Below are 14,331 nucleotides of genomic sequence, written 5' to 3' on the forward strand. Positions count from 1 at the left end.
TAGTTTCATTTACGTTCTTTTTAACATAGAAAATTGTAAATTTTTGCAAATTCAATATCTTTTCCTTTATGAAGAAACCATGTATTAGATACACACCACTAGGAGGCAGTGGAGACTTCTAAGTAAAGGGCCTCTGGAGTCAGCTTGCCTGTGTTCATACCCTGGCTTTGCCGCCTGCTAGCTATTGGCTGTGAACTAGTTCTTAACTTCCCGATTCCTCAGATTCCACCTTTTTTAAATGAGGGGATAATCATCGTGCCTACCTTATCCTCATCGGGTTGTTGTGAAGAATCAGTAATCTAAACTATGAAAGGCTTTAAAATGATTACAAAGGAAAGTTAGTTATTATAGAATTCTTAAAGTCCTTCCCCCACTAAGATTAGATCAAGGATAGCCTATTTTTTTTTTGTAATTACATCATTTCATTCTTTACATGTAATGCTTTAAATCCATCTAAAATTTATTCTGTGTAATTTGTGATGTTTTCTGTTTATTTCCAAATCCTTAGCCAATCTCCTCAGCTTTCTTTTTTGAAATCCCCTTTCTTTCCCCGTGCTACCTTTTCACATACATATCATTACATGTTACCTTTTTATGTAGAAGTCCTTGTTTTGCATGGTAGTGCAGGACCCTGCAAAAATGAATTAAAATGACCCTGCAAGCTGAAACCCAGCAGAGAGATCTTAATGATCAATGGGAAAAATTGTGATTATTCCATGACCTTCAAAATTATTTTGTCAAAACATTAAAACTCTCTTATTGTCAATTTTAAATGTAGAGAGAAATGAAAAAATAGTAAAACTAGTATTTATTTAGTACCCTGCAATATAAAACATCCAAATATTGAGAATTAAAATGTTTTATTCCCTTGTAAAAAAATTATCAAGAATAGTTTGAATAGTATTGGTCTCCTTTATGTAACTTATAATGTAGAGCGTGCATCTTATCTATGCCTTGGTGAATTGTCACACTCCTTTCTAAGTTTGGATCAGCTTCCAGTATTTTATTCTTTGTGCTTTCAATGTCATGAAATATCTTTGAGAGTTCTTTAAATGTGAAGTTTTTTGCTGGCATTCCCTGCTCTGCAACAGTTTCATCCTGTTTATTACAGCACTTTTCTTCATTTAGGTAGCTAAGGTCATTTCCATTAAGTCCCTCTGGGAGGCGGACTTGGCCCAGTGGTTAGGGCATCTGCCTACCACATGGGAGATCCACGGTTCAAACCCCGGGCCTCCTTGACCCATGTGGAGCTGGCCCATGTGCAGTGCTGATGTGCGCAAGGAGTGCCATGCCACACAGGGCTGTCCCCTGCGTAGGGGAGCCCCATGCACAAGGAGTGCGCCCCGTAAGGAAAGCCACCCAGCGCGAAAAAAGTCCAGCCTGCCCAAGAATGGCACAACACACATGGAGAGCTGACACAACAAGATGCCGCAACAAAAAGAAACAGATTCCTGGTGCCTCTGATAAGGATAGAAGCAGTCACAGAAGAACACACAGCGAATGGACACAGAAAGCAGACAACTGGGGGGCGGGAGAGAAATAAATAAAAAATATTTTTTAAAAAAGTTTCTCTGGCTGCATATTGACAGCCTCTCAAACAGTGGCACTGTTGACATTCCCACAATCAACTGTTTCTTCTATAATTCTATTTATGTTCTAATTTAATTTCACTTCCAGCATTATCACTTTGCATTTCTTGCTGCCCTTTCATTTTGTTAGCCAATTCTGTCTTTGGAGTATCCATTTTTGTAAAATATCATGTACATTTATCACCAGAAGAGAAGGAGGCAACACAACTACACCCTTCACTGTCTGTGCATGAACGGAAAAACAAATGCACAGTGACCAATCACCAACAGACTTCGAAAGATCATGATCCACCTCTGTTATTTATGTAGTGGTTAGTGGACTAAGGAGCTTAACACAATTGATCACGGATAATATGTCAAGGTAACTATAATGTGAACCATGTTGGGGAACTGGTGTTATTTCACTACACTGTGGCAATTGAAGAGCCATGCCTTCAACTGAAGAAGACTGCCTGTATACCAAATTCTCATAGGTTGAGTCTCTTCCTAGATTTAAGTTCTACCCCCTTAAATTCATTCCTATTCTATTCTACCCTTTAATTATTGTAGCTTTAGAACGCCATGTTACAATTTCATAGGACAAGATCCACCCTTATTACTCTTTTAAAAATTTTTCCTGGCTCTTAGAATGCATTCTTTCTTGCAACTGAACATTAAGGAACATGCTATTTTCTCAGAGCCTGCGACTCTGAGTTCATCACCAACTAAAAGCCCTCATTTGTTTATTGTTTTGTGAAAACCTTAAAAAGGCCCACTGCTGCCAGCTCAGCGGCAGCCAGCTTCAGTCACTAGCGTAAGCAAAGTTCCATGTCCAAGCAGAATTGTGGTCCTACTAGGGACAAAGGAGAGCTTTTTTTTTTTTTAAAGAAATAAAAGCCTAGAGCACACTTGTCAGAGCTTCTGTTGTTGCAGTGACCAACTGCTGTCAGCTGGTCCAAGGGCATCTACTCACCAGCCTGGTGGTTCACTGCAGAAGTTAGGGCATAGCAGAGAAAGAGTATACACGCGACTCCGTATTTTCATTTAGCTGGTAGGGTAATTACCTTGCTCAACAGAGTACTAATCTGCTTAAACATAGCCTCAGCTTTCATTTTTGTCTTGTTTAAGAAAATAACACTTTTGTTTTTCTCTTATTTTGTTGATACTTAAAATGGTGGATGGAGTTTGTGATTTAAACAGCCAAGACTGAGGAGAAACTCCTTGTTTCTTTTGTATTTTCTAAAATCGGAATATAATTTTCATACCAAAAACTCACCCTTTTAATGTTTACAATTCAGTAGTTCTTCAGTATATTAACACAGTTGTGCAACCTTCCCAGCTAGCAAATTCTAGAACATTTTCATCACCCCATAAAGAAACCCTTGTTGAAACCCAAGTAACAAAAACTTGTTAGCAGTCACTTCCTATTTCCTCCTCCTCCCAGTCCCTGACAACCACTAATCTGGTTTCTGTCTCTATAGATAGTCCATACTGGACATTTCATATAAATGCAATCATAAAATATGTGGCCTTTTGTGTCTCACCACTTTCATTTAGCATAATGTGATAAGGTGCCCTCATGTTATAGCAGGAATCAGTACTTCATTCCTTTATGTTGCTGAATAATATTGCATTGTATGGACATACCTTTTGTTAATCTGCTATCAGTTGATGGACATTTGGGTTGTTTCCACTTTTTGCCTTTTATAAATAATACTGTTAGGAATATTTGCACACAAGATATGTTTTCAGTTCTCTTGGGAATGTACCTAGGAATGGAATTGCTGGGTCATATGTAATCTTATGTTTAACTTTTTAAGGAACTGCTCAACTATTTACCAAAGCTGCTGCACAATTTTACCAACAATGAATGAAGGTTCCACTTTCTCCACATCCTCACCAACAGTTGTTATTGTGTGTCTTTTTTTATTATATTTGTCCTAGTGGATGTGAAGTGGTATCTCACTGTGGTTTTGATTTGCATTAGCCAAATGACTAACGATGTTGAGCATCTTTTCATGTGCTTATTGGTCATGGGTATATCTTCTTTGGAGAAAGATATATTCAAATCTTTGCCCATTTTTAATTGGATTATTTGTATTATTGAGTTGTATTGGTTCTTACTGTATTCTGGACACTACACCCTTAGATATATGATTTGTAACTATTGTCTCCCTTTCTCTGGGTTGTCTTTTTTTTTTTTTTAATTTCTTTGTCTTTATTTTTTAATGTTACATTAAAAAAAATAAGGTCCCCATTTACCCCCTACCCCCCTCACCCCACTCCTCCCATAACAACAACCTCCTCCATCATCATGGGACATTCATTGCACTTGGTGAATACATCTCTGAGCACTGCTGCACCACATGGTCAATGGTCCACATTATAGTTTACACTTTTCCCCCAGTCCATTCAAGGGGCCATGGGAGGACATAGAATGTCCAGTAACTGCCCCTGCAGTACCATCTGGGTTGTCTTTTGACTTTCTAGATAGTGTCCTTTGAATCACAAAAAGCTTTAATTTTGATAAAATCCTATTATCTACTTTTTGCCTTTGGTAGTTTCTGCTTTTGGAGTCAGATCTATGAAACAGTTGCCTAATCCTGGGCACAAAGATTTATGCTTCTGTTTTCTTCTAAGAGTTCTGTGGTTTTAGCTTTTGGGTTCAGGTCTTTGATCCATTTTGGGTTAATTTTTGTATGTGGTGTGAGACAGGGGTCCAAATTCATTCTTTTGTATATTTGGATATCCAGTTTTCCCAACATCATTTGTTTAAAAGACTATCCTTTCCCTTATTTAATTATCCTGGTACCCTTGTCAAAAATCAATTGGTCATAAAATTAAGAATTTATTTCTGGACTTTCAGTTCTATTTTTTAATAATCCATATGTCTATCCTTATGCCAGTACCACAACGTTTCCATTACAGTAGTTTTGTAGTAAGTTTTGAAATCTGGAGGTATGAGTTCTTCAACTTTGTTCTTCTTTTTCAAGATTCTTTTGGCTATTCTGGTTCCCTTGCATTTCTATTTGAATTTTAAGATCCACTTGTCGGGTGGTGGACTTGGCCCAGTGGTTAGGGCGTCCGTCTACCACATGGGAGGTCTGCGGTTCAAACCCCGGGCCTCCTTGACCTGTGTGGAGCTGGTACATGTGCAGTGCTGATGCGCGCAAGGAGTGCCCTGCCACACAGGGGTATCCCCCCTGTAGGGGAGCCCCGCGCACAAGGAGTGTGCCCCATAAGGAGAGCCGCCCAGCGCGAAAGAAAGTGCAGCCTGCCCAGGAATGGCGCCGCACACACGGAGAGCTGACACAACAAGATGACGCAACAAAAGACCCACAGATTCCCCTGCAGCTGACAACAACAGAAACAGACAAAGAAGACGCAGCAAATAGACACAGAGAACAGAAAACCAGGGTGGGGGGAAGGGGAGAGAAATAAATAAATAAATAAATCTTTAAAAAAAAAAAGATCCACTTGTCAATTTCTGTAAACAAACAAGCAGAAAAAGCTGCTGGGATTTTGACAGGGATTACATTGAATCTGTAGACCAATCTGGGAAGCATTTTCATCCTAACAATATTAAGTCATCCAATCCACAAACATAGAATGTCTGTTCACTTATTTAGGTCTTTGTAAAAAATTTCCTTCAGCAATGTTTTATAGTTTGCAGTGTACAAGCTTTGCACTTATTGGTCATTCCAAAGTATTTCTTTCTTTTTGATGCTATTTTAAATAGAATTGATCTCTTAACTGAACTTTTTGGATTGTTCATTGCTGGAGCATTAAAATACAGTTGATTTTTGTATATTGGTTGTAGCAGTTTAATATTATTGATGAATTCCAGAAAAAAATATTGGATTATGCTTGAAATCTGATCTATACCTAGGCATAATTGAGTTATGACTAGGGCATTGAGTCCCACCCCTCAGGGTTTCTGAAGTTGGAATTTTGATGTTGGAGTTTGATGCTGAAGACTTAAGCTGGAGCCTCAGAAAGTCAGCACACAGAGGAAAGAGAAGCCAGCCCCGGGAAGGAAGGAACCTTTAACCCAGAGAAAGGAAGCCCCAGGAACATAGGAACCCAGGAAGTCTGAACCCTCACAGACGTTGGCAGCCATCTTGCTCCAAGTAGACTTTGGTGAGGTAAGTAACTTATGCTTTATGGCCTGGTATCCGTAAGCTCCCTACCCCAAATAAATACCCTTTATAAAAACCAACCAATTTCTGGTATTTTGCATCGGCACCCCTTTGGCTGACTAATACACTGGTCAAGACATCCTTGTCTTGTTCCTGATCTTAGAGGGAATACTTTTAGTCTTTTACCATTAAGTATGATGTTAGCGTGGGTTTTTCATAGATGAAATAGTAAGGAAATTCCCACTTTTTCTAATTTTGGGAATGTTTTTATTATGAAAAGGTGCTGGATTTTGTCAAATACCTTTTCTGCATTTATTGAGATGATCATGTGGTTTTTATACCTTATTCTCTTAATATGGTATGTTACATTGATTAATTTTCATATGTTGAAACAACCTTGCATTCCTGATATAAATCCCACTTGGTCATGGCATATAAACCTTTTATATGATGCTGAACTCAGTTTGCTAGTATTTTCTTAAGGATTTTTGCATCTATATTCCATAAGAGATATTGGTCAATAGCTTTTTTTCTTGTGATGTCTTTGTATGGTTTTGTGTCAGGAGAATACTGGCCTCATAAAATGAGTTAGGAAATGTATTAGTCAGCCAAAGGGGTGCCGATGCAAAATACCAAAAATCAGTTGGTTTTTATAAAGGGTATTTATTTGGGGTAGGAGCTTACAGATACCAGGCCATAAAGCATAAGTTACTTACCTCATCAAAGTCTATTTTCACTTATTGGAGCAAGATGACTGCCGATGTCTGCGAGGGTTCAGGATTTCTGGGTTCCTCTCTTCCCAGGGCTTGCTTCTTTCCAGGTTTAGGGTTTCTCTCTTTCCGGGGCTCCAGCTTAAGGCTTCAGCATCAAACTCCAACATCAAAACTCCAACATCAAAAACCCTCCAACTCTGTCCTTTGCCATGTCTTTTATCTGTGAGTCCTCACCCACCAAGGGGTGGGGACTCAGTGCCCTACTGGCACAAGAGGTTTACCTGGTTACTTAATCAAGTAAACCTCTGAATCCAATATAATCTATTATGCCCAGAGGAAAGATCAGTGTACAAACATTGTACAAACAGTGTACAATCCAGTATTTCTTTTTGGAATTCATCAATAATATCAAACTGCTACAGGAACTATATTATTTTTCCAGGGCTGCACCACACACTAATTGGCTTAAACAACAGGAATTCATTGTCTCACAGTTTGGGAGGCTAGAAATCTAAATTCAAGGTGTTGCCAGGACTATGCGTTCTCTAAAGTCTGTAGTGTTCCAATGGTGACTTGCCAGCAATCCATAAATCTTTGTCTCTCATTGTTCTCCTTCTGTATGTTTCCTTCTGTCTCCTACTATTACTCTGCTTATAAGGACTGCAGTTATCTTGGATTAAAGCTACCCTGATTCAGTTTGGCCTCACTTTAACCAATGGCATCTTCAAAGATCCTATTCACAAATCCACAGGACTGACAGTCAGGATTTGAATGTGTCTTTCTGGGAGATGTAATTCAATCCATAAAAGGAAGTGTCCACAGACTCTCTTTTTTTTTAAGAATCTGTGAAGGATTGGTGTTAATTCTTCTTAAATGTTTGGTAGAATTCACTCGTGAAGCCTAGGCTTTTCTTTGTGGGAATTTTTTTTATTATTTAGTCAATCTCTTTATTTGTAGGCAGGTCTGCCAGCAACAAATTCTTGAAGTTTTTGCTTATCTTGGAATGTTTTAATTTTCCTTTTTTATTATTTTATTGTGGTAAAATATATATAACAAATTTTTAGCATACAATTAGGTACATTAATTATATTCACAATGTTGTACAACATCACCACTATCCATTTCCAAAACTTTGTCATCACCCCAAGAAGAAACACTGTCTGTAAACCTACAACTTCTCTAATTTAAAAAAATGTAATGAGAAGAGAATGGACCCTAATGATAAAATTCACTGAGTATCTACTTAAATCTATTATATGCCAGATACAGGTGCATAATATCTTTTCTGCAATCTGGAAAATCAAATAACTCTGGTAATTATCCTATTTTTATAACTCATGTAGCAATAAAACCTGACCTGAAATGAATGGAAAAGAATAAGAAACTCTGTACCCATTAAGCAATAACCCCCCATTCCCCACCCCAGCTCCTAGTAACCTATATTATTCTTTCTTTCTCTATAATTTGCTGATTCTGGATATTTCATCATGTAGCATAATATTTTAAAGGTTGATTCATGTTGTTGCATATATCAGAGCTTCATTCCATTTTTATGGTTGAATAATATTTCACTGTATGTATACATCATATTTTATTTATATAGTCATCTGTTGACCAACACCTAGGTTGTTTTCACCATTTTGCTAGCTATGATTACTGTGTACAAATTTCTGTTTGAGTCCCCATCTTCAATTCTTAGGAGTGGAATTGCTAAGTCTCCTTCATTTTCAAAGGATAGTTTTGCCAGATATAGAATTCTTAGTTGATGGACTTTTTCTTTCGGTACTTTATCATGTCACTGACTTCTGGTCTCCATGGTTTCTAATGAGAAATCGGCTGCTAATCCTATTGAGGACTTTTTGCAGGTGTTGTCACTTCTGTCTTGCTGTTTTCAAGATTTGCTTTTTGACTTTTTTTTCAAGAGTTTTATTACAGTGTATGTGGATCTCTGAGTTTATCCCATTTGAAATTCATTAGTTTCTTGTATGTGCATATTAATGTTTTTCATCAAATTCGTGACATTTTCAACCATTATTTCTTCAAATATTCTTTCTGCTCATTTTTCTCTCCTCTTCTTCTGAGGCTCCCATTACATATATGTTGGTATGCTTGATGGTGTACCACAGGTGTCTGAGGCTCTGTTCATGTTTCCTCATCCTTTTTTCTTTCTGTTCCTCAGAGTGGATAATCTCAATTGACCTATCTTCAAGTTTGCTGAGTCTTTCTTCTACCTGCTAAAATCTGCTGTTGAGCCCCTCTAGTGAATTTTTCCTTTTTATTACTGTACTTTTCAATTACAGAATTTCTATTTTTTAAAATAATTTCTATCTGTTGTTATTCTCTGTTTGGTGAGATATCATGCTTATACTTTATTTTCATTCTTTAGAAATGGTTTCCTTTAGTTCCTTAAATATATTTTATTTTATTTTTTAAATTTCTCTCCCCTTCCCCCCTCCCTACCCCAGTTGTCTGTTCTCTGTGTCCATTTGCTGCACGTTCTTCTTTGTCCGCTTCTGTTGTTGTCAGCAGCACAGGAATCTGTGTTTCTTTTTGTTGCGTCATCTTGTTGTGTCAGCTCTCTGTGTGTGGTGCCATTCCTGGGCAGGTTGAACTTTCTTTAGCACTGGGCAGCTCTCCTTCCGGGGTGCACTCCTTGCACATGGGGCTCCCTTATGCGGGGACACCCCTGCATGTCAGGGCACTCCTTGCGCGCATCAGTACTGCACATGGGCCAGCTCCACTTGGTACAAGGAGGCCCGGGGTTTGAACCACGGACCTCCCATGTGGTAGACGGATGCCCTATCCACTGGGCCAAGTCTGCTTCCCAAATATATTTTAAATAGCTAATTTGAAGTCTTTGTCTAATGAGGCCAGCATCTGGGCTTCCTCAGGTTCATTTTCTATTGACTATAATTGTTTTCTTTGTATGGGTCATAACTTCTTGTTTCTTTTCATGTCCATAGTTTTGTTGCCAGATTTTCCCTAGGTATTTCAAGAGCAAGCCATCATAACCTACAGAATTATGTGGGAAAGAGTGTAAACTACAATGTAAACTATAATGCATGCTTAGTGGCAATGCTCCAAAACATGTTCATCAATTGCAATGAATGTACCACACTAATGAAGGATGTTGTTAATGCAAAGGTGGGCAGTGTGGGGAGCAGAGCATATGGGAATCCCCTGTATTTTTAATATAACATTAGATGTTACATTAAATATTAGATGTAATCTAAATATCTTTAAAAAATAAAATTAAAAAAAAGAAAAACATTTATACGGCGTATAAAGGAGAGTATATATGTATGTATACCTTGTGTGTATAAATAAATGAATAAATACATCTATAGAAGAAAAAAAAAGAGCAAGCCAGGTTAGTTAGGCCAGTAATTTATTAGGGAAGGGAGGGAAGAGAAATGGGAGAAAATAACAGGTTATGGGTCCCAGGTAGAGAAGAAGGGACTGAAAAGTGATAAACAGGGCGAATTTACAGACTACAATTCCCCATTACAGATTACAAAGGCCCAGGTTTCACTTGTGTGCTATTCCAGGCAGGGGAGAAGAAACAAGAGCAGAGCGGGGGGGGGGGGGGAGGTGCGGCAAGAACAGGGGGCAGGGGGTATCTGGCTTTGGTCCTTTGCCTTTTTAAAAATTTTAGTTGTTTAAAGGTTTATTTTATTTACTTACACACACACTCCTCATTATTTGCAGTCATTGTTTGCCCTCTGTGTCCATTTGTTGTGTGCTTTCTGTGTCTGCTTGTCTTCTCTTTAGAAGGCACTGGGAACTGAACTCAGGATCTCCCATGTGGAAGAGAGGCACTCAATCACCTGAGCCACCTCAGCTCCCTGGTTTGTTGTGTACTGTTTTTCCTCTTTGTATCTCTTTGTTTCATCATCTTGTTGCATCAGTTCACCACGCCTGCCCACACGCCAGCGTGCCTCCTCCAGGAGACACTGGAAACTGAACACAGGACCTCCCATGTGGTAGGCAGAAGTCCAGTTGCTTGAGCCACATCCATTTCCTGCTTTGCCTTTTAAGCCATTAATTATTCTGCCCCTGTTTTGATTGATTATTCCACCATCAATCCCTCAGGAAGGCCCAATGATAAGGTCCATAGAGAATATCTGGGGCTTCTCCTGACTTCCAGAGAAATCTTGTTCTGAATGGGAGTTCTTGCCAGGGTTGTTCAGCAGCCATCTTGGGGATTCCAAAAGCCATGTGTTCAGTGGCCCATTTTTTTGCCAGGTTCCAGATTCATCTGTTGATTCACTATCTAGTCTGCCTCAATTTTTTGTTGAAAAATGAATTTTTAAAATAATATAACATGGCAAATCTGGAAATTCTTTTCCTCAAGATATGTTGTTGTTGCTGTTTGTTGTTATTGTTGTTTGTTTCTTTAGTGACTTTTCTGATCCAATTTTGTAAAGTCTGTATTCTTTATCACATGCAGGCACTGCCTAGTTAGCTCAGTGTTCAGCTAATGGCTAGACAGAGATTTCTTTAGACGTCTGGAATCAGTAAGTCTTCCAGACTTTGATGAGGGACTCCCTGTTAGAGGATACCTTCTACAGTTGGCCAGGCAGTTTGCAACTCCTCCTTAGCCTTCACTTCCTGTTTGCACTGATCCTTAAGGCTAGCCAGAAGTGAGAGCTTACAGCCTTCTTGGATCTTTCCTGAGCATGCACGCAGCCCTAGGCCCGTGCACAGTCCTACACATACACACAACCTTCTAGATTTCCAGAAATATGTTGGAGCTTTTCAAAGCCCTTGATGGATATCTCAATCTCCAGCTTTTCCTTTTAAGCTTTCTCACCTATTGCTTTTCCTTTTAAGCTTCCTAACCTATTGTTTGCCCTAACTGTTATCTTCCATCTCCAGCAGCTATTAAACAATTGTCTCTGTTCCTTTTTTGTAACAATCACCCCAAGGGGAAAGACTGCTCATACTGAGTCAGTTCTGAGGTCAAATAAAGAAATAAGACAGCCTTGCAAAGGGGGACTTCCAGGGAACCACCAGATAGGTCAAATATTGACAAGTCTCCGAGAATGGGGCTTTGAAGGAGCTCCAATCCCTTTCTGAGCCCTCCAGTAGCTGCCAGGCTACTGGTTTTCACTGTGATTGTGGGTGTTGGCTTTCAAGGCTACCACAGATCTGGGGAAAGGGATAGGAATAGGACAAGTTAAAATGCCAGAAAGCTCACTATTCTTACCAAGCTCCATCCATTTTCTTGAATAAATGCTCCCAGATTGCTAAGAGTCTTTGATTAATTTCCAGAGTCCTGAAAAAAAGTTGATTCTAACAATTTTGAGTGTTCTTATTTTTATGGATGAGACAATTTATAGAGGACCTTACTCCATCATTTTCACTGATGTCCCTGTTCTTTTTGCATTTGCTTCTAAAATGATTAAACAGTCGTGAAAATATTTAAATGAAATGCAAGTCCCAAACTTTGATAGCCTCTATAAAACATTAAGACCTTATAGCTGTCAATGTGTTCTCCTTCCCCCTGCCATTGCTTCCAGCCCAACTTTTTCTTATTCTCAAAGCATTTATCACCTTTTAAAACATTGGACAATTTACTTTATTATTTAACTTTATAATTTCCACTGCCTCTTCCTGCTAAAATGTAAATTCCATGAAGGCAGGAGCTTAATTTTGTTCACTAATGTATCCCATTAGAGTCTAAAACTGTCCTTAGTGCATAGCAGGTACTCAATAAATATTTGTTGAATCAATAAATTAATTGTGGCTCATAAGCCGTACTTTCCAATTTAAAAATAAGGGAAAATCAGCCATCTAAAAAGTTGTTGTTCACCACACCATGGAGCCTAGAGTGATTACAACTGAAAATGGGAGGATTGCATCCAGCATCCAGGTGGAATCTGAGCCTCCTCTTGACATAAAGGTGCAATGGACACAACCAATCCAGTGTCCACATAGAAGAGGTGGCATTGGATTGGGAAAAGTGGACATAATGGACAAAGGGTATGGGGAAAGGCAGGAAGAGATGAGAGGTGGAGGCGTCTTCGGGACATGGAGCTGCCCTGGATGGTGCTTCAGAGGTAATCACCGGACATTGTAAATCCTCACAGGGCCTACATGATGGAATAGAGGAGAGTATGGGCCATGATGTGAACCAATGTATATGAGGTGCAGAGGTGCCCAAAGATGTACTTACCAAATCCAATGGATGTGTCATGATGATGGGAACGAGTGTTATTGGGGGGGGGGAGAGGGGGGGTGGGGGGGGTGGGGTTGAATGGGACCTCACATATATATTTTTAATGTAATATTATTACAAAGTCAATAAAAAATAAAAAAATTAAAAAATAAAAAATAAAAAAAAAAATAAAAAGTTGTTGTTGTTCTCAATAAGGGGGAAAAACTCAGCAAGTCGATACTTATTTTGAATGTCCAAATCCAGACCTTGAAAACCACCGATGATGAAAAATCTGCGTGCTTAAAAAGTAATGTTGAAGTCCTAATTAATGAAGGTTTTTACCCACTAAGCTCTTTAGATAAACACTGTAGCGTGATTTGCTCTATAACTTTTGAATCTATTAGACAACAGCTGGTTTTATATACAAAAAGAAAACTCAAATATTTTAGGGCCTACCATCTGCCAAAATAGTTTCTTCTTTCATTTTTACCTTTCACTTAGCGCTCTAAAAATAATAATCCCTTGTCCCACTGACTAGTCTACAGCCAAATGGAGCAGATGAATATTGAGATGTGGCCAGCAAATTCCCAAAGAGAGATCTCTAGCAGACTGTGGGAAAAGTTTTTGTGAGTCAAGACCAAACTTTCATCAGGTTTCTCTTGTCTCCCACAATTCAGAGGAAACTTCCCCCACCACACACAAATAACTGAAAACACATGCAATTATCCTTTGGGGAATAAATGAGAAATAATCCTCGTGAACAGGAAACAAACATCATAGGGAGCAGCCTGTATTCAATAAGCATTTAATGAGTGCCTACCATGTTCCTAGGCCTGATGGATAATAATATGGATAGACTTAGTGAGAAGGAAAGGTCAGGAGAGGAAATGTGTCGGTGACCAGGACCCTCAGCCCAGTTTCCCCACCACCAAAAAGGAGTCAGGGAAAAATGTATGAGGAGTTTTTGTTGTTGTTTTTTAAGATTTATTTATTTTATTTTTATTTATTACCCCACCTCCCCCAGATGGTTCTCTGGTCTGTCTGCTCATTGTTTGCTTGCCTTCTCCAGGAGCACTGGGACCCAAACCAGGACCTCCCATGTGGTTGCCAGGCACCCAACTGCTTGAACCACATCCACTTTCCTATGACGAGTTTTTAAATCATTTGATATTATTCATTTAGCAGGTCCTGGGTCCTTTGTTAGGTCTTGGGGAAAGAGAAGCAAATAAGATATATCCCTTGTGCTCAAAGAGCTCTTAGTCTGATAGACATGAAAAAGGGGATGGCAATACTTTGTCTTTAGGGCATAATATAAGTACTAAGAACAGAGGGAGCCAGGAGAAAAGAATGCATAAGGCAGCAGTTCTTAAAGTGGGGAGGTACCCAAGATCCTTTTAGAGCATCATCCAGGTCAAAACTATTTTCATAGTAATACTAAAACATTATTTGCCTTTTTCCTTGTATTGATATTTGCACTGATGTTATAAATGCAATGGTGGGGTAAAACTGCTGATGCTTTAGTATGAATCGAGTTCATGGTGCCAAACTGTACTAATAGCAATAAAAATGAAGTAAATAATAATAATAAAAATAAAGCAAAGCCAGTTTCACTTGAAAATGTCCCTGATGAAGTAGTAAACTATATTAATCATATTACATCTTGAAACTTGAGAACACATTTTAAAATATTCAGTTTGGTGAATTGCGAAGTACACATATGATACTTCGATGCATACTAAAGAAGTGCTATG

The sequence above is a fragment of the Dasypus novemcinctus genome, chromosome 9, assembly GCF_030445035.2.
Source record: "Dasypus novemcinctus isolate mDasNov1 chromosome 9, mDasNov1.1.hap2, whole genome shotgun sequence".
In the NCBI taxonomy this organism is placed as follows: domain Eukaryota; kingdom Metazoa; phylum Chordata; class Mammalia; order Cingulata; family Dasypodidae; genus Dasypus; species Dasypus novemcinctus.